Source organism: Corvus kubaryi, unplaced genomic scaffold, assembly GCF_017639235.1.
Source record: "Corvus kubaryi isolate FWS band 111438036 unplaced genomic scaffold, C.kubaryi_AGA036_p1.0 64844, whole genome shotgun sequence".
In the NCBI taxonomy this organism is placed as follows: domain Eukaryota; kingdom Metazoa; phylum Chordata; class Aves; order Passeriformes; family Corvidae; genus Corvus; species Corvus kubaryi.
In genome coordinates, this window is record NW_024581552.1 from 5,747 (window position 1) to 32,854 (window position 27,108).

The following is a 27,108-nucleotide window of genomic DNA, read 5'->3' on the forward strand; positions in this document are numbered from 1 at the left end:
GAGCCAAAGGGGCCGCAGGGGGGGTCCCCCCTCCGCTTACCTTGGTTACAGCTAACACCACGAGCAGTGGCTAGATCGCAGAGATAAATACTGGCATTTCCCAAAGTTGACACCGTCAAACCAACCCCCGGAGCTTGCAAGACTCTTTTTTTTTATCCCTCCTCTCTTGTTCCTATTCCAGTCCGCACCGCTAGGAATTCAACTTAGCCCAGCTCCAGCGGGGCGAGAGGGCGGCGGGCGGGGAGGGGAGGGGAAGGACCGGGGGCTGGCGGGGGAGGGAAGCCGGTACCCAGTGCCAACGGCTCCCCGAGCCCGCTGGGTCGCGGAGCGATGCGGAGCGGTGCAGAGCCGCCTCCGCCGGCCCCCCGGCGCCGCTGTCCAGGGTGCTGCCACCGCCTCCCCGCTTCGCTTCGCTCCGCCGCCGCGCCCGCTGCGCGCCCGGGCCGCTCCTCGCCCCGGCCCCCCGCGCTGTCACGTGCCGCGGCCGCGCAGCTCCGCGTCTCCCCCTCCTCCGGGGCAGCCCCGACCCTCGCTCCGCAGCGGGGCGCGGAGGCGCCCCCCCGCTTCCAGCCCCCCCGACGGTAGGCGGCAGGCGCCTCCTGTGCCCGCCGAGGGAGAGGGCAGGAGCGAGCCGGGGAGGAGAGGCGAGCGCCCGGCGGCAGCCCGGCCGCGACAGCTCCAAGTTTCTCTCTCAGACGCGCTGTTTCCATCGCAGCCCTAAATCAAAGAGCGTCGCAATTAAAGTTACACTGTCTAAAACACAATTCTCCCGGCCTCCGCGGGTTACGCTCTTTGGCGTATTAAGTACTAGAAAGCCGAGCCCGTGATATTACATACTGTCGTTAAGCAACATCTCAAGCTTTTTGTTGTAGTTGTTTTGTTCTTCTCTCCAGGTATTAAAAACAAGCTTTTTTTATAGGTACTTACCATTGTTTCTTTGCTGTCCTGGAGACAGAAGTGGTTTAAAATCCAGTCTCTCCAACAGATGCTGGAAGGTAATGTGTCTTGTTTGAAGTCATCATGTGAGAACTTCTGCTTTGCTCAGTGGATCGCCCACCACTTGGTGTGACTTATGAATCTAATAACCCTTTGCAATATCCGCAAGCTTAAACTCTCCACCACCTTGGTGCCTACAGAAGACAGAAAGCAACTGGCAGGGAGTTTTAAAAACCTATAGATTTACGCAAACGCCTTAGCTCAGAGTCACGTTTCCCTCTGAGTTCTTACGTGATCTTAATGAATGAGAGGGGTTACCAACCAACTCAGTATAAAACGTGATCGCAGCCTCCTCCCAGGAAACCGGAGCGGGACAGTAAGTTCCCGAGGAAAGTCCTGGCCGGACGGGCGCACTGTGCAGTGAGCCCTGATTCCCACCGCCCTCCTTCCACCTCCCGGCTCGCACCTGGGGCCGTGCAAGACGAGCCGGCTCTGGAGATTTACGTTCGGGACAGGTAAGTAAGCATTTGTTTTTGTTTGCTTGTTTGTTTGTTTTTAATGTCACGTTCACTGCGCTCTCACGGGAAGTGCTGCAGGGACTTGTTGCATACTAGGTCCTGCCACAAGAGGAGCATGGCACAGTTGCTAATCCAAAACCCCTGCCTTTCCGGAGCCGCAACTTCCCGGCACACTTTCCCCCACCCCCACCCACCACCCTCACCGGGAGGCGCATCCCGGGGGAGGGCTGCTCCGCCGGCCCCGCACTGAGCCCCTACTGCCGACAAGGCAGAGGGGAGTGGAGCGCATCCCCGGAATTTGCCTTTGCCTTCCCCTTCTCCCCTTCTCCCTTCTCCCCTCCTCCCCTCCTCCCTCCCCTCGGGGCCCCAGCAGCTCCTTGACTCCGCCCGTGATTTCTATCGTTAATTCCGGTCTCCTTGCGTTGTGAGAACACCCGCACACCTGGGCGCAGCTGCAGTCTCTTTCCCCGAGATAGGTGGCCGAGCCCCAGTATTACTACTGCCAAGTCTCACAAAGTCCTCGTCCCCATTTTTTCTTCGTATCTCGGGTTTATTCTCAGGGACTGCCCCGCCTCCCCGGCTCAGAGAACCCCGCGGGGAAGGGGTGCAAGAAGGGATGTGGGAGATGGTGGGACGGGTTTCTTCGCCTTTGAAGGCGAATTGCAGTCAAGTGAACCTGGACTTGCCAAAATTTGTGAGTGCTGCCTCTCATAAGAAAAAGAGACCAAGACTGAGAAGCTCCTTGTCCACGCCCGTTCTCTCCTGATTGACTGTTGGAATTGCATTTACGGGTCATTTCTCTCCAGAGTGCCCGTTTCTCCCGCCCTCCGAGTCCCAGGTACCTCTGCCTGGGAGCCAAAGCAAGCAGCCTCTTCCATGACAACCATCTATGTTGATCCATGCAATAACCAGCAGATGCTGCCCTAAGACTGGTACAGCTGGTACTTTCCTGTCTTGGCTGTCCTGGGGACAAGGTGTTAGAAGAAAAGTCAAGTGGTATCCAGCAAAGCTGCCCTGAGGACAACCACTGAATCCCTTCACCTGCATCACATACTACCTGTATGCTATGTACAGGCAGAGCTTGTCAGAAAGCCTGTTGCTGATGTAACACTGCACCCGACAGATCACCCTATCACTGATAGGGTGTCACCCAAGATACATCCTTAAGTACTGATCTTCAGTTAGGAAACTGAAGTTTTCTTCCAACATTTGGAAATATTCATAGTTAGTGTTAACACTGGTCAGGAATACCAGTTTTAAGTGGCATTAAGGTTTAAAAAAAAAAAAGCCTAAGTGTTTCAACAAGTGGACTTGCAGTGAGTTCTGCTTTCTCCCATTCTTCTAAGCAATTTGCTCCTGCCTCTTCCTCAGGGGAATAAAATAATTTGGTAATACCTACTTTGGGTAGTAAGTTGCACAATTCATGTTTTGACTACATAAACACATATCTAAATCTTAAAGGTTTCTGACCCTGTGGAGTCCTCAGATTTGGGGTTTTTTTTTAATAGAGAGAACTTTACAAAGATGCAATATAATTTAAAACATATTTCTACATACTTATTTTATAGCTCAAGAAACATAGTCTTTCACTGAGAAAATAATTCCCTCTGTAGCACTTGTAAGAAAGTACTGTGTTGCAGCACTGTTCCTCCCCTACTTCTCATTTCATTAACTTCTAGATATCTTCATTTTCTGATGAAGGTTTCAATTGTTAGAGATGCCCAGGAGAAACCTTTGGTGGGTCATAGTATTATATTGATGTTATAATGTTAAATTTACAACAAAAAATCCTTCCACAAAAGCTTCCCAGGAGATCCACAGCTGGAAGCGGCATGGTGTAATTTCAGCCCTGTCCAGATGCATTTTCTAGAGGAAACTGATGGGGTTTGCCAGCAGTAATGAGGCAGGGTCATGCTGACAGAACCACAAGCAAAGATACTTCTTTAGAGTGCTAACTAGAAGAGCTCCTGGTCAGTATTTCTGCTTAAGAACTGGACTCCACCCACCTCACTGGGGATAGGTGACAATTGATAACCCACCTCATTCTCAACAGACCAAATTAAACACATGGTTGCTGAAGGGATAGTTTGCTTTAGATTACTTTAATGTAATTAATGGAATAAACAGGCACAGTAATCAAGGAAATGATACAAAAGTGTATGAAAAAAAAAAGGTCATTGGTAGGGTAATAGGGGATGCTATGGAGAATGGGAATTATCTGGCAGAAGACGAGTAGGAGGAGGTAGTATAAAACGATCACAGTTCTTTCCCTGTAGAGACATTCACAGGTGAGAGAACAGCCCAAGTCATTCTGATGGACCTGAGGTGAAGTTGAGACAAGAGTCAATGCACAAAAATGGTAGAGGAGATTCACTCCTTTGTCAGGGATTCCTGAAAGAAAGGCATTAGAAAGGGGATGGACTTGAATTAAACCTAAATGTCTGTTGAGTTTCTAGACATTTTCTTTCCCTGCATCTTGTTTCCAGCTATGTAGCTATGTTTTTTATCTCTAGAAGAGCTTATCCCCAGGCCATGGGAGACCCAGCCATGAAAAATCACTTGATGTGAGTCGGTGTGGAGGGTTATTTTTTCTTACTACCATAGAGGGGCACAAGTGACTCAAAGTTACTCACTTGACAAGTCATACACTTCAGTAAAAGCTGGGACTAGTGAGTAGAGTTTAGCCTATTATTTAAAACTAATAATCAGGTGGTCCTTTTACAGGGTGTTGAAATAGGATAGCTGTTAGCATTTGCCAGAATGACATGGCACAGCATTTGCTGTTTGCAGGTAGTTCATACATATAAGGCAATGTACATCTCTTGTTCCAAGTCTGTATACATTGTTACCAGATGAAGTATACAGCTGCAGGACTTGACTTCAGTGGGGACTACTCATATGTAAATAGTGACATAACTGTTTAGCAGAGGAGGCCTAATTAAGTGGGAATCAGCCATACATTTTCCCTCCCTTAGACAAAACAATGTGAAGAATACTGCAGGAGCATTGCTAGAAAGTCACAGTGCCTTAAACCAACCTGTGAAACACCCAGAAATCCTATGCAAGCTGCAAGTGTTCTTTCCCTGCCTTAAAATACCTTAGAAAATGATGAGCTGTTACTGGTTGGCTTTTTCTCATAGTTGAAAGACTACCAAAATGCATGGATAGCTACTAAACATGTGCAAAAGGCATCTTCCATTCATTACGTACAGCTGCTCCTTCAGAGACCACTGAAAACCCGCCTCAGACACCAACATTAGCAATCTGAGCAGAATCAGATGATAGCAGTAGCTGTCAACTTTATAGAGATGCTTCTGAAATAAGAGCTATGTGACATCATTGCTAGTGTGAAATGGGGTTGCCAACTTCTCTCCATGCCAGCAATCTAATGGTGTGTTTGAAAGAAAGGTCCCCCAGGGTTATGGTGTGCTAGTTTTGCTGGTAACCTCCTGCTTCTTCAACAGGCGGATTTGGCACCTGCCCTGCTACTGCCTGGAGGGTAAATACCAGCCTCCCAGTACGTATTTAGGGTAGCCTCCCATCAAGTGTTGATTTTCTGTGCCTGATTTCCTCCTCCTGCAGATTAGCTTGCTCTGATATTTCCATCTTTCCTCTGATCTTCGCGCTGCAAGTGTTAGCAGTCTTTCACTCTGCCTCCTCCCTCCCTGAAAGTTTTCCTTTCTTTCTGAGCCTACTTGTCTTCAAACTGCGTATATTCCATGCTGGTAACATGCAGATGAACATCGTAGTCATGATCCCACTCAGATACTAAACAAGCCTCCCACCAATGCCTTGTCCTCCTTTAAAGTGCTGGAACATTTCAGCTTGGTTTCAATCTCCTGAAAGTACCAGGAAATCCTCTGGAGTAGACAAGCAGCAGCACATGTGCTTGTTGTGGTTGTACCTCAGAGAACAGCTTGTCACGGGCTCATCTCCAAGCACATGTTTGCAGGGAAAAGAAGGTGAGACTCCCACAGGAGAGTGGTGGTCCCATAGCCAGCATAGAGCTTAGGCTCCAACCCACCTCAGCCCACAAGAGAAGGGCTTCAGTGGCAGCATCAACAGGAGGTATTTTGCACATTGACTTCTTTTAAGATCACAAATTGTGCCAAGCTCATATTCACATTTGGTAAAACCAGGAGAGAGACCCAAGGGCATCTCAAGCTCGGTATGCTTAAGGAAACCCAGCCCTGCTACAAGTCAGGATAAATCAGGGCTTCCATCATCCAGATTTGTCTGAAGTAAATACCTTGAGACAGATGCCTTGGCCAGCATTCCTAATCTGTAGAGGTAATAGCACAGGTTACAGTGGGAGGACATGCGTCAGGGCTAATAGGGGGTCTGTCAGCATTGGGTCACCCACCAATTTGCTGATCCTGGGGAAATCCTCTACTCTGCACTTTCAGCTGTCTATAGGTACCTCCACATCCCTCTCACAGTGGAGTGGGACTGTAGCAGGGCTTCAAGAACAGGTCTGAGAGTTTTGCATTAATTATTTATTTGCTGTCAGCTATGGTAAAAAAGCACTATTGTAAAAAAGTTTTGCTTAAACTGTTTTCTGTCATTTATGGAAAAGGTGTATTTCAGGAAAACTTCTAGAATTAAGGTTTTGTTTTTCTCAAACTACCACACATGCAAATGTAGTTCAGTGCTTGCATGGCACTCATTTAGGTTAGCTGGAAAAGACAGGAGATTAGATAAATGTAATGGAAACTATTGGCCCATGTAAGTTCTCCTGCCTGACCTGAGCAAAATGAGACACCGGGTATCTCTTACTAGCAGAAAACCAGAGATAGGGAGAGAAATCAGAACCTGGAGAAAAAGAAACATGACAGCTGTAATCTGTTACTATTGCAACCTGATTATAGGATTCGTTGACAAGGTGGGGGACCCTTTCTTTTGGCATTGAAGTCTACACCTTGCTTCATGTAACCACAAGAAAATATCTCCAGGCATGTCAGCCTTTAAAAGAGATTATTTCTTCAATCTTCTTTAAAAAGAGAAAACATACAATGTGACCATGAACAAAATAAGCAACAGCCCTGCCTCATCATATTTTTAAATGCTGTTATGTGCAGTCCTGAGTTAGTAAAGAAAACCAGCACTTCCAGTACAGAAATACCCTTATAAAACTATAGGGGATTAGCCTTAATTGTATTACAAGTGAAAAGTAAACACATATTTTAATTCCTTTCTAAAGTTAATGTTTACAAGAAAACTGCCTTCCAAACTATATTAATCTACTTCTCAACAGTCAAATACCCTATCAGCTTCCATGGAAGCTTGCAGTAACAGCTTGATGTTTGAACCTTGTGGAGCATGATAGAAACATGTTATTGTTAAGAACAAAATATCTGTTGGAGAAATTATACACTGACTTAGCAGAGAGCAAGAGGAACTGGAGGCATATCATATAAGGATTATTAAGAGATGCTGGCAAGCTCTGAGTAAGAGTGACCCTTGACTTTGTCTCTGCATTCATATGATGAACTCTTTCAAATATAACTGCGTTTTCTGCAAGGCGCCTGTGTAAAAGAGGAAGAAGGTGAGATGACAACAGAAGAAGAGAGGAACAGGGAAATAGTGATATAGGGTAAAAATGCTGAAGGAGAGTAGAAATACAGAGAAACTCTTATAAGGCTACCACTGAACTGAAGGCATTTAGTAAAATAATAACCTCCATCCAGGCTCTTGCAACAAGTTAGCTAAAAACACCTCCGTACCAGTTATGTATGAAATTATCCTGTCTATTTTTATCCTGTCATTTTCCGACTAAAATGACAAATTCTCCCCTGAGACAGTATTCACAACAACCAGGAAATAGTGCTAATGTTGACCTAAATAAATAAAGCTGCTCCTATGTAAGAATTCCTGCAAGGATCCTTTAAAACAAGATACTTTAAAAACATTTGCTGCAAAATGCATATGAAATCCTGGGGGACAAACGGCCTGCTAGACACTATGGTCTCACCATCCCAGTTTGGCAAACAAGGTTGAGAGCTTTATAAACACACTGCTGAAGAAAACAAGGGTACTTAGGGTAAGACTTCGGATGCCGAAACACAAGGTGCTGGTACACCTTTCAGTTAGGGCACAAATAAATCTTCATAGAAAAAGGTATTATTTTGTGGAGCTGTACACGTGTTTTTGAGCTAAGCTGCACATGAAGTTTCAACTATGTCTTATGACAATTTGCATGATGCTTTCTGTCTCAGGTGGTGCTATTACTCCATCTTAACTTTTTGATAGGGTTATTTATTGCTGTTAAAGAGAGCAATTACACACTTAAGCAAACAGATCTCTTTAGATGCACTGTTTATTGAGATGAATTAGATCTATTGTCCTTATTCAATCTGCAGCTGTAGAGCTAAGATCCATTTCCAAAACCAAGCTTCGCAAAGATAGGGGCAAGTGTAGGTGAAAATTTTGTGGAGGTTTGCTTAGGATTTTGTGGAAAACTCATCAAATGCAGCAGTGTTAGAGGTTGTTGGTAAAAATATTATTGCTACTCCTGCTTCGTATTTGCATCACAGGTTTGAAGACGTCTTTTCCATTTGCAGCCCACATACCGCTGCAGCATCCTTTCCTTTGCTCTACCTGATAACCTGTCAAAAAGGTGGGCCATTAGAAAAACCTCCACTACATAGCAATTAGCAGGTCTTCTGTTCCAGCAGAGATGAAAAAACTGACTTTTTTTTCCCCAAGACCTGAAGTTAGAATGGCAAAAAGGGGCCATTATTTTCATTCAGTCCCCCTTGTAATGCTGCCCATCTGCCTTAAAGAAGTTCTGCATGTGCTCTATGAGTCAGTACCTTTCTTAACTGCAACGCATATATGGAGACTTTGGATGCACAGATGTCATTATGAATTAATCCACTTCAGCCAACAAAGGCCTTTCTACCTTTCCCACCTCCACTGGAATTGAACTAGATATAATCTATACATTTTCTCTTCCACTTTCATTTCTGATGTGCTCTCCTGTTCTAACTACTTCTCATAGGAGCCAAAGTAACTTTTGTTTTTGACTTGGGGAACTTTGAATAAATATATCTAGAAGTGTTCCTAACGCTGAACAGCACACAAATTGCATGATTACTTTTAGTGTCTCTTATTGAACTGAAAATATTTTAATAACCTGAAAGATTCTTCAGTGAACCATGCTGGATCTGTGCAATTTATAGCATATTTAAATATTTCTACATTGGTACCCAAGATTGAATTCCAATATTTCTCTTTTGTATCTCTGTGCATTTTAATACACTTCTGGGAACACTTACCTTTTATGATGAAACCAATATTTTCTAACATAAAGTGGTGATTTCAGCTTAAGTGGAACCATATGTATCTTAGGGCAAAGGCTTTTGGTTCTAAATAACTGGTTAATGTTAAGCATCTTTCACAATGAAAATGTCACAAACTACCATATACTAGCTTTCTTAAAGAAACAAAGATAAAACACAGAAGAGTAGAGGTTCTATAGTTAAGGATAAATACTTTGAGGCATAACTACAAATCAAGATTTTTTTTCAGTGAAAGTGGTATAACTACAGAGTTATGGGGGAAACACAAACCAAGTCTGCTTGATTTTATGAGCCTGTCTCTCTTGGTATGAATTAGATGATGTCCTATTTTAGTTTACCAGTCTGATAAATGGTGGGTAATAACACCGCTAAACATAATTCTCCAAAACTATGCATATAACTTATTCCTGAATCTGTACAGCATATATCCCTTATCAGTAGCAGCACCACATTTGATTATTTTGTTTCAGGCACAGATCTCAAATCTCTGAGAAACTTTGAGGGACATTTTTGTGTCCATTTTACAAAAAGACAAACTGAGGCAGAGACCATTTAAACTGCCAGTAAATGACTCTGATAGTGCAGCTTGGTCCCTAAGCAGTTTACTCACAATAATAATGCCGGTCAAGATTTGGCAGTCCCAACACTTTTTTCTAAGAAATATATAATGACTCTTCTCCTGTGCCTGCTGAGTATATTACTTTGACACTGGGAAAAGATCCATGTAAAAATATTTGTATCATAATATCAAGGATATGCCATATCATTCATATGGCCTAACAGCAAAACACTGGCGAGGAGTAATTATTAATTTGTGGTAAAATTACTTCGGTTTTTTGAAGTGCACATAAATTAGAAGAAAAGGCAGAGAACTTGAGAGAACAGTGAGGGAACAGCAATCAGATTTTCCATCTCTTATGCCTTCTCAGACTCACACTGTCTATCCTAAATGTTAAGGATCACCTGTGTGTCACAACATGTTTCTTGTGCATTTACTACATGGCCTGCACCCTGGGGTAGTGAATTTGGAAGTTTTATGGAGGAGCTGTGAAATCGTAGAACAGAATCCTAGAATTGTTTGGGTTGGGAAAGACCTTTAGGGTCATTGAGTCCAACTGTTAACCCAGCACTGCCAAGCCCACCACTAAACCATGTCTCCAAGTGCCACATCTACATGTCTTTTAAACACCTCCAAGGTTGCTAACTCAACCACCTCCCTGGGCAGCCTGTTCCAAGCCGTGACAACCCTTTCCATGAAAAAGTTTTTCCTAAAATCCCATCTAAACCTCCTCTGGTACAACCCAGGGCCATTTCCTCTTGTCCTATTGCTTGTTACCTAGGAGAAGAGACCCATCTCCACCTTGCCACAACCTCCTTTCAGGTAGTTGTAGAGAGCCTTAAAGTTTCCCCTGAGACTCCTCTCCTCCAGGCTGAGCTCCCCAAATCTCTTTCAGTCACTCCTCCTAGGACTTGTGCTCTAGACCCTTCCTCAGCTCTGTTGACCTTCTCTGAATGTGCTTCAGCACCTCAGTGTCTTGTGATGGGCCCAGAAGTCAACACATAATTTGATGTGTGACCTCACCAGTGCCAAGTACAGGGGGACAATCACTGCCCTGATCCTCCTGGCCACACTATTTCTGGTACAGGCCAGGATGCCATTGGCCTTTTTGCCCACCTGGGCACAGCTGGCTCACGTTCAGCTGCTGTTGACCAGGAACCCCGGGTCCTTTTCCACTGGGCAGCTTTCCAGACAGTCTGACTCCAGCCTGCAGCACTGCGTGGGATTGTCATGACCCAAGTGCAGGATCCAGCACTTACACCTTGTTGACCCTCATACAGCTGGGCTCAGCCCATCGATCCAGCCTGTCCATATCCCTCTGCAGAATCTTCCTACCCTCCAGCAGATCAACACTCCCACCCAACTTGGTGTTGTCTGCAAATTCAGTGAGGGTACCCTTGATCCTCTTGTCCAGATCATCAATAAAGACATTAAACAGAACTGGCCCTGGAGAACATGACTCGTTACCAGCTGCCAGCTGGATGTAACTTCATTCACCATCATTCTTTGGCCTCAGCTGTCCAGTCAGTTTTTACCAAGCAGAGAGTGTATTCATCCAGACCATGAGCAGGCAGCTCCTCCAGGTGTCAAAGGCTTTACTAAGGTCCAGGCAAACAATATCCACAGCTTTCCCCTAATCCACTAAATGCATCACCTTGTCATAGGTTAGACCTGTAGACCACGTTAGGCAGATGGTCTGGGAGCACATGGTCATGGAGACAGGATGTTGTTGCTTGTGAGCCAACAGCAGTTGTGCTCCTCACCTGGTGCCTTCTTTCCATTCGTGGCTGGGTATCCTTCTGAGCCCTACCTTGCCTCAGAGCTACAGGAGCCTAGTAGCAAGATGAGCACAGGGCTCATCCCCCAAGTGCCTATGGAGCTGGGTGCTGCTGTGCTGGGTGGCTGGAAGCATACATGCCTGGGCAGGTGCTGGCAGCAAGCCTCAACTGTGAAGCCCTGCAATGCTGGGGGCCTTCCATGCCACAGCAGCCATCCCATGCTGTGCCACCAGCCTGCTCTCTTTAATCAGGCTTTTTATCAATCAGCACTTGGGTCAAAGCACAGGTCTGAAGAGCAGATAATGCATGCTAATGTTTTCTGATCTTTTATGGGTGAATCATTTTCTGGGCAGCCTGCCTTCCATGAGGAGGAGAAGGCAACCCAGATACTACCAGGGAAGGAAGGTGGGCAGATTCAGATAACTAAAATAAATATAATTCCAGATTATTTGTTGGGGTAACTCAAGATGTCTATCGTTATTAATAATTGGAGGTCTGTGCAGTTACGTGAGAAAAAAATGAAACTTGGCCTAAGGTTCCTCTGGCTTTCAGTGGGTTTGATTTTTGGCTTAAATATGCAGTTCCTGTGAAATTGCTGTCTCTGATAATCTCATATTTATCTTTTTTCTTGTATTTCTCACAAGTCTTTTGACATTCCTTGCTCAGGAGTAATCCCCACTAAACCTGAATTATGTGGCAATACTTCGAAGGAAAAAAAAAAGTGACTAAAATCTAGGAGATAAACCATAAGGTGAAAAAGAAATTATTAATTTCAAGTAAGTAGGTAAGAAGAATGTAATGGAATACTAGTACCTCTCAATTACTTATTCAGGAGCATATAAATCACTGCATCTAAACATGACACTTTCCTGTACTACCAAGTCTCTCTAAAAAAATATATTTTGGTTATTAGTCTAAAGAGCATTCTTAGAGAGTAGAGCAACATAAGCCAGAACAATAGCAAAATGAAATGATTTCAACAAAAATTATATAGTTAATTAACAACATAAAAAGCTTTGAATGTAATTTGAAAAGTGCAGCTCAGATTCTTAGTTGCTTAAATTGAAATAGCACCATGGCTTTGTGGAGCTCATCCACCTTGCACAAAGCATCTTGCAACCTTGGATCTGTCTGATGTACCTTGGGCCTCTTAAAGAAACAAGTCAAGAAGAAAACCAAACAAAAACTGTTCAAATCACTCCAATGATGGTTTGACTATATTGGTTACTAAATGAAGCTAATTAAAAACTTTCCCACCTAATTCTTTATTATGATAAAGACTTTTTATTTTGAAAACTGATTAGTAGAGCTTATTCTCTGTCATTTATATTTACTAATATAAATAGGCAAAAAGTGCTGATAAGTAACTCACAGGCTCTGAAATTCATCAGTATGGTGAGGCCAGTGTTCACAGTTGTGTGAAGTAAATAAGTACAGTGTGCTCTGCTGTCAACATTGCCCATTCTTACAGGTGCCATCTTATAAATTTGATGTCTTTAGTTATTCTTTCCATTGCAGCTACATTGGCACCACCTGAAATAACTGTTCCTGATGTCAGAGCACACACTAAGCCCTGGGAGGTTGTCCTGTGTTTTACGGAGGGTGGTAGGAAATTGGCTCTTCCTGGACCAGCCAGAGATACTGTTGACAGACTGCAGGCTCTCTCTAGCAGATTCTCTGGAGGAAATAGGGTAGGATTGGAGCACATGGAGCCAGAAGGGATTAGGTACAGGTGACACCCTCCCTGCAAGTTTGTGTCTGGAAGGCAGGAAATGCAGATAGGCAAGGACGTGTGTTTGTTGGGGGTCAGCAGGCAGGGCATGATCCCCCTTCACCACTGCACATGCCTATCAGTGCCCAGGATGCCAGGCAGAGGAGTGGATGGGCTAACATCTGCAGAAGTGGCAGAAGGGCTCTGACAAATGAAAAGGCTGAGGACTGTGGCTGTGTAAAGGAGTGTCATATCCCAGAGTGAAAGGTTGGGCATCATATCGACCATACTGCTTCCCAATCTTTTTTGTACGCATATGCATAGATGAGTAATGTAAAATTTACATGCACTTCTATGTTTTTTACATGCAGACCAAGACTGACTAGAAACCAGAATAGAAATATGGCAAGTTAGAGAATAAAAATTAGACTTTGGAGAATGACTGACAGCAATGGCACAAGAAATGGTCCTCCTCAGCTCCTGATGCCCTGTAGGTTGAAAAGAGCTATCTGAAGACTTTTCCCTGGAGGTACACTAAAGGACCACTGCCAGCATGGGTGCTGCAGTGAAACCATGTTATTTGTATGAGATAGGGTGAAAAACAGTCAGGAGGACTCCATGTCTCAGCCATTCTCTCCTACAGATGTGACCTTTTCACATGCAAAGCTCTTGGTTTACAGGCATAAGTGAGATTATGAGAGCAAGATCTGAAATGCTCAGTATTTTTCCTCAGTATTATCAAAAGCAAAGCAACTTCAAAAACCAAAGTTGGAAAAATAATTTTAATCCATTATCATTATTTCCTACACATAAATTATGGCTACATTGGTAAAAACATTCTTACTTATCCACTCTCCCATATAATGCATAGTTCAAGGGCCAACTGCTAAGAAGTGCCAGTACTTCTCCAAATAAATTTAGAGCAGTTCAGGGTGTAAAAACCGTTGTAGCTATGCAATCTCAGACTCCATTACCTTCCCCTCCTAGACATCCATGGTCTATAGAGGATACAGGTATTGGTGAGACTGGCAGGAGCATGCAATGTGAGGCTGGATACCCCAAGAAAACTCTAACCCCAACCTACTTCACAGTTCCTCGTACCCTCCTGGACAAGCAACCTGATCCCTCCTCTGAGAAGGCACCGAGAGCCATGTGAACTCCTTACCTCCTGGAGATATTGGGAGGATGTAATCTTCTGTCAGCAGGGCACACAGGTCCTGCCACCATGGAGATTCACTGGTCAGACACACCAGTGAACGGAGCAACAAATTTGTACAGATGTAAGGTGCTGGTTGTGTAACAGCCCAGGTGATTTACATTTTCTATCTGCAGATAGGGCTGAGACGTGTTGCCTGCAGTATGTTTGCACGCTCATACATGTACACCCAGAGGGAGAGTAAAGTGGAGCCCTTGGAGCTCAGTCAAGGGAGTGATTCAGAGGCAGAGCAGCACATGTGGGATGAGTAGTTGCTAGACAGGTACTTGTTGGGTGGGCTTGGGCAAATTAAGCTGATTGGAGAAAGGAATCAAAGACTCAAGAGTGAGAAGAGAACAAAAATGCAAGTAAAATTCAGTATCCATTAACTTGATGTGTAATTTTATGGCAGTTTACAGACCTGTGCATGAGAACAAAGTGGAAAGCATCTATTTTTATGTTGTTGAGGGATGCTGAGCTGAAGATGAGACTTAGTTCATGAAACACAGTTTGGCTTTTTAGTCTTAATCCACCTCCTGTTACACACTCCTCTGTTCAAAACACCCCACATCTTCATAACATTCCTTGCATGCAGGGTAGTCTTGTTTTGTTACAGGACTGGGGTCAGGGAGTAAATTGGTTTCTGATGCTTGGAACAGCTTTGTAAATGAAAGATGAATGAAGATGCAGGCAAACTGCATATAGGGAAGAGAATGCTGTGGAAAAAACCCCAAGAGTATCTAAATTACTTACACAGAAGACACTAGTAATTTGTGTGCTTGTTATTAGGTATCAATGGCATCTCTCTCCCTGCTGCACCGAAACATGCTTTATGTGCACAAATAAAGGAAACTGCCATCCACTCCAGTGTTTCTGTTAGTTGCAGAGAACCCCCATATTTAATTTTCAAGCTTAAAAGGAAATTAGAAATCTGGAGCTCTAGAAATCATTGCTGTTTCCTTTCAGAGCAATTCTACATGTTTGACATCTTATCTGTTGTTTATGTCAGGCAAACAGAGACTGGACAACACAGAGTGGGCTGAAGCAGTAAGATGATGAGTGAATACCTATGAGCCTTGGTGATTCATCGCTCCAAGGAGCTCTTGCTTTAATCACAGAGGGCTACCAGATGAGGTAAACCATGAGGATTTATGACTTTGGGGCAGAATGACAGCTGTCCTAGGCATTTCAACCCAAAACTACAAATCAATGCTTTTATTAGAAAGTGATGGCATTAATGCTGAAGGATTGAGCAGCAACCAAACATTCTCCAGGACAAAACTTCCATGTGAAAGAGCAACACTGTTTGACCCATGGAAAAAATCAATCTGAAATTAAAGCTTTTCAATGGCTGAAGGATCCACCTGTAGTATTCTCTCTAGCTAAGGTAATCTTGCCTTTCTTACTGTTGGTCTGCCTGTTTTGTTAGAGACACAAAGAAGCATAAAGTGTAGTGCTAGGACCTTGTAAGCAGCAGTTAACCATGGAGCATCGCTCAGCCCTGCCAGCATCCCTCCATGGCCACTGCACTTAACTGCTCCACGTTCACAGGGACCTTTTTATCCCACTCTGCTGTTTTAGATGATGTCTATATCATGTTTTACGTAAGACTGATGCTCCCTTCACAGCTGCACTTCTCTACCACAACGAGATATGTCCTGTCTGCAAGCAGCAATCACTACAGGTCATGGAAAAATGAAAGCTCCCCTTAAAACTTGTGGCTGGATTGTATAGCTAGAAATTAGGAGAGCTGGGCTCTATCATCCCTTACAACACTCACATGTGCAGGTGAATAATTTTGTTATCTATGTGACTTGGTTTCTCCATCTCTGAAATGGAAAATCTGCCTTTCTGGAGGGATTTTTCCCAAAAATGGATTTGAGTCTTTCAGTCAGCAGGAGACATAAAAGTACAAGTATGGGTAGCAGTCATAGCCTGATTACACCCAGAAATAAAGAGAATGAACTAAAGGACGTACATAGCAAATTCCTTCATATGCCTCCTACTGCACAGCCTTCTACCTAAACCAAGAAATGCATTTTATTTTAGCAGAGGGACCTGCCCTGGATAGAGCAGGGAGGTACAGGGGAACCTTATGCAGAGCCTTCTCCTGGACTGACCCACTCCAGTAAAGGTGATACCTGATTTCTAGCCTCAAAGAAATTTCCACAGGAATCATGTCCCCTTTCCAGTCCTATTTTAATCACTTAAAACTGGGAGACTTTCCTGCTTGCAAACACTTAAAGATCAAGCCCATACCTGCTGTGAGGACTGAGCCACGCAGTTGCTGAGGTGGCCATCAGAGGTCCATCAGGGTAGTTTGGGGCTGGTTGGTCTGTTTGATTTCAGTTTTCAGTAGCTGTGAAAAACAGCACAAACAATCAAAAGGGGGGGGGGGAGGGGGCAGAGAAAAGACCTAAAATACGTGCTTTCCAACTGTACTTGTTTTCCTGCAGAGTTATTTGTAGAAAGCAAAGTCAAGAGCAATTGTGTTCACAAGCCAATAACCATTTTGCCATCATGAATCTGTGGAGCTGAGAGCTGATAACAGGATAATGGTCACCTAGTACTGCAAAGGCAATGCTTTTCTTCAGAGAGAACATGAAATCTTACGTGAAGCCCATTATGACACTGTGGTGTCTGCCTAGCCATCTCTGAAGAATGCTTAGAAAGAGGAGGGTCACCACTCCCAGAACTTCTGGAGGCTGTCACTTCTCACTCTGCAATAGCTATCATTACCTGGTGGGAGACCAAACAACACACTCACCTCCTTCTGAGAAAGACAACCTACTCAAAGCCTTAGGGCTGTTTGTAATAACACTCTCCTACTAGACTCCATTTGCTTTCAAGAGTGATAAATGTAGCACTGGGAGAAGAGAGACTTTTGAGAAACTCATTAAGCACTTGAGATTTTGTTTGTATATCATCCTCATGGTATATGTTTACCATTTTATTAGGAAATACTGCTATTTTTTTCTTGAACTCTGATCCATTAGAGAGGTAACATCAGTATCACAGAATCACTACTCATGTTTCTGTATGGAAGTCTCCTCACCTGAAACTTTCAAAATGTTATACCAAAATGTTGGCATAACATTTTCCTACTTCTACTTTCTCTTCTGCAATAGGTCACTCTATGCACCACACATGCAAGATCAAGTGTTATTTCTGAGGATGTGATTTTTTCCATCATTGATGGGAGAGATGAGAACTATATTCCAAGTCATTACTGTGTCTATACTCAGTTATCAAGGAAAAAAATTAAAAATATTCTGACACATATAGAATAGAACAGTATCAAACAACTTATTTGAAATGAAGAGAAAGTAAAAATAACAAGTCAGCAGCACATTTGAAATTCCTACAATAATGTGAAATACTATTCTACCATTTCTTTGGAAAAGGATTTTCTGTGATGTTGCCTCTGTATGTGCAAGGCAACTGTTTACATGACTAGTTCCTAAACTCTATGTTTCCAGCTAAAAGATCAGAAAAAAATGGACAAGTTTGAGAACGCACCTCAGGTGGGATTTTTGATCACAGGAGGTTCTTAGTAACAACGATGGTTCATTGGATAAGATGATGGAGTGCTTGAAAGAGAGGAAAAGGTGATATTGTCAAGGTATTCCTGTTGACTTGAGGAGAGTTTTGCAAAGATACAACAAAGCTGATATTGTTGTGAGCTGTGATGCTCCAAACCATCTATCTGCTTAGCACTTCTGGTCTGGAGAAAATTTGAATTATGACTGTTTTCCTGCTCTCCAAAAGGGGATGAATAAGCAAGCTTGGAAAACAACAGATTCCAAGATCTGCCATTAGAGTATTTCTAATGTTTTGAAGACCCGGGAGGCAACAATTTTTTTTTTTTTCCTTCTTTTTTTTGGCGGGAGAGGTTGGTTAGTATTTCAGTAACATGCCTCATCTGTTTTGCTTCACTCCTTAAGCTCCAACATGGTACAGCATAGCCAGATACTTGCAACACATATTGTCACAGACAGGCATGAAGAGTGCTGCATATACAATGGAAAAAACGCAGCAGAGACACATACACGTCTATAGCTATATACACACACTTGTTACCATTCAGGTGAGCTCAGGCATCCTGAATTATCCAGGCTGACATGTTATTTACTCTTCTCTCAACTGTGGAAAGTTTTTTCCCAGAACTCATGACCTGCTCCTTTCTACTAAGCCTGGGTCTGGAGAATAGACCTTCCATGAGTTTCTTCCAAGAGGCCCCCAGCTCACCTCCCATCCCAGGTGATATTAAGTAAACATTGGGTTTTAACCCCTAGAGAATTGAACTTTGTAACCACTGCAAATACCTTCCTAAATAAATGCTTGAATGACAAGGGAGGAGCAAATGAGGAAGGATTCAGGAGAAAAACAGCATATGCAAAACTCAATTGAGATGTTTGGTCACTACATCCTTACACAAAGGTGATTGGGGAGGTTTTGTGATGGATGGCATGTCATTCACAAGAGCTCTGTCTGTAGCTGTCAGCACAGAAGGAGATCCTTAAAATTCCAGCAGCTATAGCCCCGAAATCCATCAGGAGAGAACACAGACATCCACCCTCCCCCTTGGCCAGCACAGGAGCTTAAATGGCAAGCGTAAGTCACAGTCATTTTGTTTGTGCAAAACTCCCTGCCCATGAATTCACAACCAATGCCTGGGTTACTGTGTGCACACTCCTATTTGTACTGACAAGTACATCTGTACACAGGGGCTCCGAAACACCCCGTGTCCAGTACTTCTCCCACCTGGCAGCATACTGGTCAGAGGGAAGATTCTGCTGCTTATGGTGGGATCACTCAGTCATGGGAATACAGTACATTCTTACATGTGAGAATGATTGATTTCATAAAACATCTTGGAAATGAGATCACTGTTGTTCAAGTTTCCATTTGTAGGCATAAAAATACTATTGTAACCCAATTAATCTTTTTTCCCTTTTGATTGTCAGCCGTCACATAGTGTGCAGAGTGGTTGTTAATTTTTAATTGAAAGCCATGCTCCTACACCAAAAAAACCAGATGAAATGGATTTGAACTTCAGTCCTTTGACTGAGCTTTGAGTACCTTATATTAGTTTAGACTGAAGTAAAAAAAAGGGGTCTATGCAATGCACTCCCTCTTCAGAATGCTTGGGGGGTTTTGCAGATTTTCCCAGCTTTTCCCCCTGCAGCTCTTGGTTACTTGGTCTGGTTCCCATACTGCTCATTCTGGCTTAATGCAGACTAATTTCTATCAGAATAAATAGCATTTCTCAGTCGGTACAAAAGCATGTAACTTCCTTGCCTGAATTCTAAATTCTCCACAGGTTACACCTGTGGCCAATATGGCCTGAGGGATAAAGCAATATGAAAGCTGATCATTACTTGGGTAAACATGAGATGATGCCATGAAGAAGTATTTGGCTCTCCAGGTGGCAGAGAGAAACAACAGCATTAGTCTGCTGCTCTGCACTTCTTCATCAAACTGGGCACCACTGGCCATTTTTCATATCACACAGCTGTCTTCCCTCATCCCCTATGACTGAAGTTGTGGTTTCAGGAGTGTTATAATCCAAGCAGGAATCTGATCTCGAAAGCTTTTTCTCTCATTAGTTTGAGGCACCAGCTGGAGAACACCTGTGATTAATAGGACGAGCATTTCAATACAGAGAACACAGGGCAGTTGACAGAGGATGGTACATCTCATCATCCTCATTTTACACAGGAGTAACCAAGGTAGAGATGTTCAAAATGAGGCAGATACAGTGCCTCAGCTCAGAGTCCCTATCATTTAATATTGACTTTTCTGTGTGGAAGGGGAGCCACCTGATGAAGGGAGAGGACTGGGGTTGGTTACCAGTCCCCCTCCCACAGCCAGCCCCCAGGCTGGCAGGATCCGCTCGCTGACCTTTCCAGGAATGAGCTGCATGTCTGAGTGAAGACTCACTCAGATCAACCCCCGTGACTCTGGATAAATGAAACACTTTGCCGTCTGGCATATCACTCAGTTTCCCACGAATGGCACAAATAGTCACCGCGGCATGTACAAACACAAGGAATCTATTATTGGTGCCTCTTCCTTGGCTCGCCATCATGACGTCCAACCTGGAGGCAAGTGTTAATGCCCTTATAAGGCTCCTTGCATACATTTAAATATGTTATCCTTTGGCCGATGATACAAACTGCTATCTCAGTAGCATACGGCATGGGGAGGTGGGAGATTTTCTTGGCTCTGTGGTGAGAGAGAAATTAAAAAGGAGCCTACAATGCTGAGTCACTGTGACAAATAACTTACTATGGAATGCATTCAGGCTTTAGCAAGGAGGCAGCTGATAGTGAGTCAGTGACTGACTAGTGCCTCCTAGATTTTCCTCCTTGGGAAAGATTCAATTTAATGGGATGAAGTGCCAACAAAAAGTCATTCTCACTGTTACTGAGACAATATCACTAATTATACACATGGTTAAAACTGTCAAGTTGTGTTATATGTCACATAAGATGTGCATTTTTTTTTTTTTTTTGTGAGTACAGCATCACCCTGTTATAAAGCACTTCAATGTCTCATTAAAAACAGTGAGTTCTAGGAGCTGGAAATTTTGCTAAACTTCAACTCTTTGGCTGTGTTAATTCAAGAATCGCCTCTCTTTCGGTTCAGCTTGGCAGGCTTATGGATGTCCTATTTAGTGTTCTGGTTTAGCACTGCATGGCACAATTTAAACCAAAATAGATAGTATAGTGTTAAAAAAAAAACCCAAACCTTCTAAGTGCAAAGTGGGTAAGGATTTGAAGCAGAAGGTAGAAGAATGTCACAATTCTTTTGTTACCAGTAAAGTCAAATTTGTATTTGTTTAATCAGGACCAAATTATCATGTCTTCTTTTCTCCTCCCTCCAGTCTGACAGACCTACCTGCTGTCAGGGAATCAGGATCTTGCCCAGAGAAGGAGCTCACTCAGGACCATGGATCCTAGAGGAGGGAAAAAGAAAGGAGGTCTGGGCAGCTTTGCTCTGGTCCCTTTCCCCTGGACCCCTAGTTGTGTACCTGCCAGTGAAACAGCAGAAACATCAGGAAACAAAGCCTCTCAATATCTGAAAAGCTGCAACCAAACCCCCTTCCTATTCACACACCTTTCTGTTTATGCTGCCTGGCACAGCTGCCAATTATTCTCAAATATTCACGCAATCTCCTACCCTCACTTGGCTGAGGCTGCTCCCTATAGGAGACAACTTGCTGTCTTGATGAATGTAAAAAATATGGAAAAAAAGTTAAAAGGCAAAGCTGTCACCCCAGAACCAAGCATCAGATCCTTTTTAGCCAGCCCATCCTTAGCAGCAGGGGATCAAGGGACCAGAACAACATGATCCCTTCTGTGTTTCCATCAGGCTGCTCATCCAGCTGATGTTCCCTTCTTATTTGCCTGTGCTCTTGCTTTCAGAGAGACCCCATAGCATCAACCCTGAAATTCCTAAGATACCATGCTAACCATTACATTATGGGGATTATTATAACTATTCCCAAGCAGACCACAACCAGATGGAAAGAATCTTCTGCTTCCACCTGCACTCCAGGAGGAGACATGAAGCTCAGTCTGGCAAGGGGAACATTTTCCCTGAAGTAATTCCAGCTCAGACACTGCAGTCAGGCTGCCCTTTCTGAGCACACGTATCATAAAGGCATAGAACAATCTACTGCTTGCTTAAACTGTTAATTGGCAAGTGAATTATACTAATGCTCTTCTATGCTAAAGATTGGCTGTTGAAGTGTAACATCTGTTGCCCAGCTCAAATGAGTTACAGTGGTCCACTTGCTAGTGAATAGGGTTCATAAAACTGGTCAAATATTTTTGCATAATACTTTTGTTTCCTTCTTGGACAAAAGTGTATTTTTTTGCCTCCTAAAACAAAATTTTTCTTGCAAAATGGTGATATCATCAACAATTTCACTGTCTTTTTTTAGCCCAGTGTACCTCTCTCCAACCCTGTGGGACAAAGGGCCTCCTTATTTCCACCACAGCTCTATTAAATCCAACTATTAAAGCAATTGGCATTCTTGATAGAAGAGCGGAAGGGCAGCCAAGGGCTCTTTCAGGCCAGGGGAGAGGCACATCTAACAGGGCTGCAGGGAACTACTCATTCCACCAATGCCAGTGTTAGATCATTTGTGGTTGCTGAAGGACTTTGGAGTGAGGCTGTCACTCACCCTGAGATGGTGAAGTGGTCTTGAAGTGGATGTGAGCATATAGTTATGATCAAAGGAGTCTTCTTCTAAGGAAGAATTATCTCTCTGTGAAAAATCACACACAGACTCTGCTTTTAAAAGGACCAAGTTCATACAGTTTTAAAGAAAGAAAGGTAATCATGTGGTTCTTGTATACTTGTCAGGAGAGGCTCTCAGATATGACCTTTCCAAAACACCTGTCAATGATCAGCTGTAAAACAAGAGATCTCTATAATATTTTTTCTAATGCAGAGTAAAGAGCAGCCAACTTCCCATAGGAAAGGAGGAGGGTTTTCTCCAACTAATTTTATTTCCTTATCTTTAGTCATCTGTTGAAAAGAAAACACTAAATATATTCCTCAGTCTACTCCTTCCAGTGATAGCTCGAAGGAGTAAAGAACCATATGGTCCTTCAGCTGATCATACTGTCTCCATGACAATGCACATTTACAAAGTTTGCTTCTAACAACTTGGTAGTATGACATCCAATTGCTTGTAATTAAGGGTACGAGGAAGCCTTTTGGGAGGGAAGAGCTGCTTGCTTCTCTGGCTGGGTTCTCTTCCCACCCCTGCTGGAGGGGGCTGCCTTTGGGCAGAGGGCTTTGGTAAGGCGACTATGCTTCTGTACAGAATTTCCCAGCCCTTCAGCTGGAGGAAATTAGTTTATCTTCAGCTTTGTCAGTTCAGTTTCAGCCAAGAAGCTGATATACTTAATTCCTTCAAGTTCCATACAAGTTTTAATGCACAAAACACCTTAAAAGAACTTTTATTTCTCAGGAAATCTGGGATTTTCAGAGTGTCCTCCTTGTTAATGCTTATGCATTGTTTTAATTCAGTGAAACCAGATTTCCCAGAAGTTCCCCGCTCTGGGCTACAGTGGGATCTTGAAGCCATGACCTCCTGGAGCAGGACAGAAGAGTGGCACAGCAGGGGCTGAGCCGGGGTACCCTGCACATGGGCACCCACCACAGCTGGGACACAGGCAAGGGCAAAGGTAGGAGCTGGTTGGCAGGGAAGGGAAGCAGCATACCAGAAAATAAATGGGCACGATATTCTAGACATAGAGATATTTTAAACTAGGGGAAAAAAAATTACATCCTTGTTTGATCATCTTTCCTTTACTTAAGGCAGAGTGAAAGTTAGAAAGCCCTGTATTCATGTTTTTACTCCTCTCTCTGGGCCAGCCCTCCTCACCCCAGTACAGTGGGCCAGCATTTCTTCCCAGGCTTATTGGGAACATCAGGAGAGGTGTTCCTAGCCCAGGAAGCAGGTCACACCACTCCAAGGAGAGAAGATGCTGCCTGCCTGGCCATGCCACCCTCTTTGCCTTGCAGGGAACGGGTACTATGAACATGATCTGGGGTCCTGTCACAGCCTGCTCAGGATCCAGATCCCAACAGTCCAGGATGTGTCCTGAGACCTGTGGCACTGCAAACTCATCCCAATATGGATTTATTTGGCTTATTGACACTTACTGGTGTGCCTGTGGTTAGCAGCATGCTCTGTGATGTGTACAGCCATCCACAAAGGGCTAGGGAGCCAACCAGCAGAGCACTTAGGTTGGGGCACCTCTAAAATTTAAGGATCTTTTCCAAAACAGCATTTGGAGTGGCCAGGTTCAAGAAATCACTTTACTGCTCCAAATATCTCATATCAGGTATATCCTGTCAGTATATACATAACCTGCCAGTAAATACAGTAAAGGCCTTTTTGGTCCTTTACCCTTTGCAAAACACTGGGCAATATCTGTTCTGGAATATCTGGGAGCTATCCAGGAAAGACATCAGCCAACAAAAAGTCAGCCACTAGCACTCTTCCTGCCCCACAGCAATGTCAGGGCAATGCCAGGGAGAAATACAGGAGACGTGGCGACACAGTGGCAGATTTTACATTTTGGCCCCTTAGACCTTTTGTATCTTTCTTAAAAAGAGTAAAGAAAGGATCTGAAGTGCTAGCAGGTGGGCAGTAGCATGAAACCGACTGATGCCATGTTTATGGGCACAAAGAAGCAGACTGCCCATGACCGGGACCCCCTGCACCTGGAGATACAGGTGACCGAGCTGAAACAAGGTCTCACCACCAAAAGTGTTGTGGACCTCTTCATTCTCCTTTAAATCCATTCTGTTTTTTCCCAGCTTTCTTGGGTTTTATTCTTTTTAAAAAAAGTAGTAATATTTTATTGTTTTATATTTTTCATCTGCATTAAGAGGGTTTTTTTTTTATCACAACTGCAAAAATAGCTTCCATTTGAATACATCATTTGCCAGAAGGTGTTGACTTTCAGAATACTTACAGAAGCCACTTCACATACCAAACAGTGTACAGTAGTTTGGATTTACTTCTAACCAAGCAAGCCAGGATGTCCCACTATTTTAACGGACAAAAATAATCTTACACAGCAATATAACAGCAGAAAAGTGTTTAGGCTGCATCTGGGCCACAGGCTGTCCATTGGCAGCCTCCACATAAACAAGTGCAGAAAGATGTTATATTGTTATTTTCAGAGCCTGTGTATTTCACTATTCCTCGATTGGTACAATAGCTGTCAACACTCCCGTTTCGAATTTCACACATTTGCTTATAAGAAACCAATAGAAATACACAACCAATTGAAGTGGTGCACATGACAAATGATTTTTTTTTTTATCAAGGAGTAGCCCAAAATATGGGTTGCAGATCAGGTTAGCCCTACAGTTTCAAATGGACCTATAGTACATATTTCTACTCAATAAAAACTCCAGCTGGCTAAGATGTGAGTGTAATAAAAAAGTATTCAAGAATAATGATACAATTATTTTGAAATAAACCTGACACATTTATTTGATTTGTCAGAATGAAACATTTAGAACTTTTTCTCTTTCTGTAGTTTGCTACCCCATAAACTGACCCAGGCAGCAAATTCCTGTGAATTTATCAGGTATTTGGATTTTTTTCTAGACTGGCTATTTTCATGAAGAAACTTCTACCATTAACATTTTCACTGTTTGTATATCACATTTAAACACAAACAGGACTTCAAAGACCTGGCAAACCCCTACTCCTTTGAGCAGCTTCCTGCTGCTCTGCTCCTCCCACCACTGGCCCTCCCAGTAGTCAGGCTCAGGACACTGCTCACAAATCATCACCGCATCCCTTTGACACCTGAAAATACATGCCAAGTTCTAATTATGCTTGACAACCCTCTAGAAATTCAGATTTCTTTCTGCCTGACCTGAAATTGCCAGGTTCCTCCTGAAGTCTATTTAGGAGTGAAGTTAAGGCTTTTCTAATTAGAGCTGAATCTCCAGATCTCCCTTCACCCCATATACCAGCAGTGAAGACAAAGCTCGCCAGAAAGGAGTCACATCTAGACTAGTCTACCATCATTATGCAATGAAAGGAGGCGTACTGTGCAAGGAGGAGTTTCTGCTGGAAAGAAAGACAGCTCGGAGTCACAACTTCCTCTTTAAGACTCCAAAATTCATGGATTCAGAAAGATTTGGTTTCTCTAGTAAAAAACACCCTTCTTTTGGGGAAAAAGACAGCCCTGCTTGGTCTTTGCTAATCTCCCCATTTAGTGCGAAAGCACACAAGATCTGGCGTGCCAGGAGCTTAGGAAGCACCACTTAAAGCTATTTGGTGCCTCTGAGAGCTCCCTGGTGAATGACAACGTAAGGGATTCAATGTGTGCGTCCAAGTGTCAAGCAATTGCTGCCTATTAAAGGCTTTAAGGACAGGAAATGCTTTCCAGACACACAAGCCTTTTCTAAGGGAACTGCTACCCTGTAGGATGTCAGACACATAATGCCAATGCCATAAGTGTCACCATACAGCAGTTTTCTTTCAGAAAATATGATTGATGTCAAGAAAATCCAAAGAAATATATCTCCTTTTTAATTCCTCTTACCTCTGCATTTTTCTCCAGAGATTTGGGAAACAGGCTTCAGGAGAAGCTTTGAGCAGTCATGCAAAATCAATTGTCTCCAGATTTCAAAGGGTGGAAAACAGCTAAAAACTTTCCACATCTTTTTTGAGCACCAAGAAAGGGGTGCAGAGCTAGCATATAGCTCCAGCATAGGCCTGGTGCCTTCAGAGCCTGGTGCCCTGGCCCACTGAACACCACAGAGCTGCCAGCACAGCCTGCCCTTGGGAATGAGGAGCTGGTGTGTCCCAGGGATGTATGAGAGTTTTTTTGCTAGGAAGGATTTCAAAGCAGAAGCCTGATAGGGAAGGAAAGTCCTCAGTGCAGGCAGAAGAGTTGCTTACTTCTGGCAAGATTATTGTACTTTAATAAAAAACCAAACAAACACAAAGGTATTTTTTCCTATCCTGTTTGGGGCATACACACAACAAAGAGCAGATGGAGCCAGGGGCATCTTACAAGACTGTGGTCAGACAAACCCCAAGGAGTAGGAGTGCATGGATGGCAGCAAACCCTGAGCCCTGTGGTCAGCAGCACCTCTTGGCTCCTGTAACACTGACTTCAGGCTGGGACTGGAATGCTTTTCCTCACCTTCCTTAGGTTTGGGAAACCCAATGGGCACTCCCTTTCCCATGTTTAGAAAAGCTAATCTATTTTTCTCATTCCTATTTCCTAGTTGTTTGCTTTACATTTCCATAAGCCAGAAAGCACTTCTATATTTATTAACTTTGATCCCAGAGGAGTTTCCCTGGAGGCGCAAGGTAGGTGGCTATAGATACGCTGCCATAGCAGTGAGAGGAGCAGCCCTCTTTGTAGGGAGGTTAAGATCTTGGTTAAGTTTATTTAAATGCCTCCAGCTCCTTTTGTCAAGAGGGAAAGACAACTCCAGGGGTGGCCCAAACCAAGACGGACTAAACCCCCTGGAGGTGAGTCTATATAACACATTATAGCAATGACCCTCCTGGTTTAGATGTGTTAGAGAAGTAGGGTTGATTCA

At 43.5% G+C, this 27,108-nt stretch overlaps 1 long non-coding RNA gene across 1 annotated transcript in view; it reads left to right on the plus strand.

Moving 5' to 3' along the window:
* Window positions 1-637: 637 nt before the first annotated feature.
* The window catches only part of LOC121672683, a 31,144-nt gene continuing 4,673 nt past the window's right edge, over window positions 638-27,108 (plus strand). The window contains exon 1 of the long non-coding RNA XR_006018943.1: window positions 638-1,451. This is a non-coding gene — a long non-coding RNA (uncharacterized LOC121672683). The remainder of the gene's footprint in view (window positions 1,452-27,108) is intronic.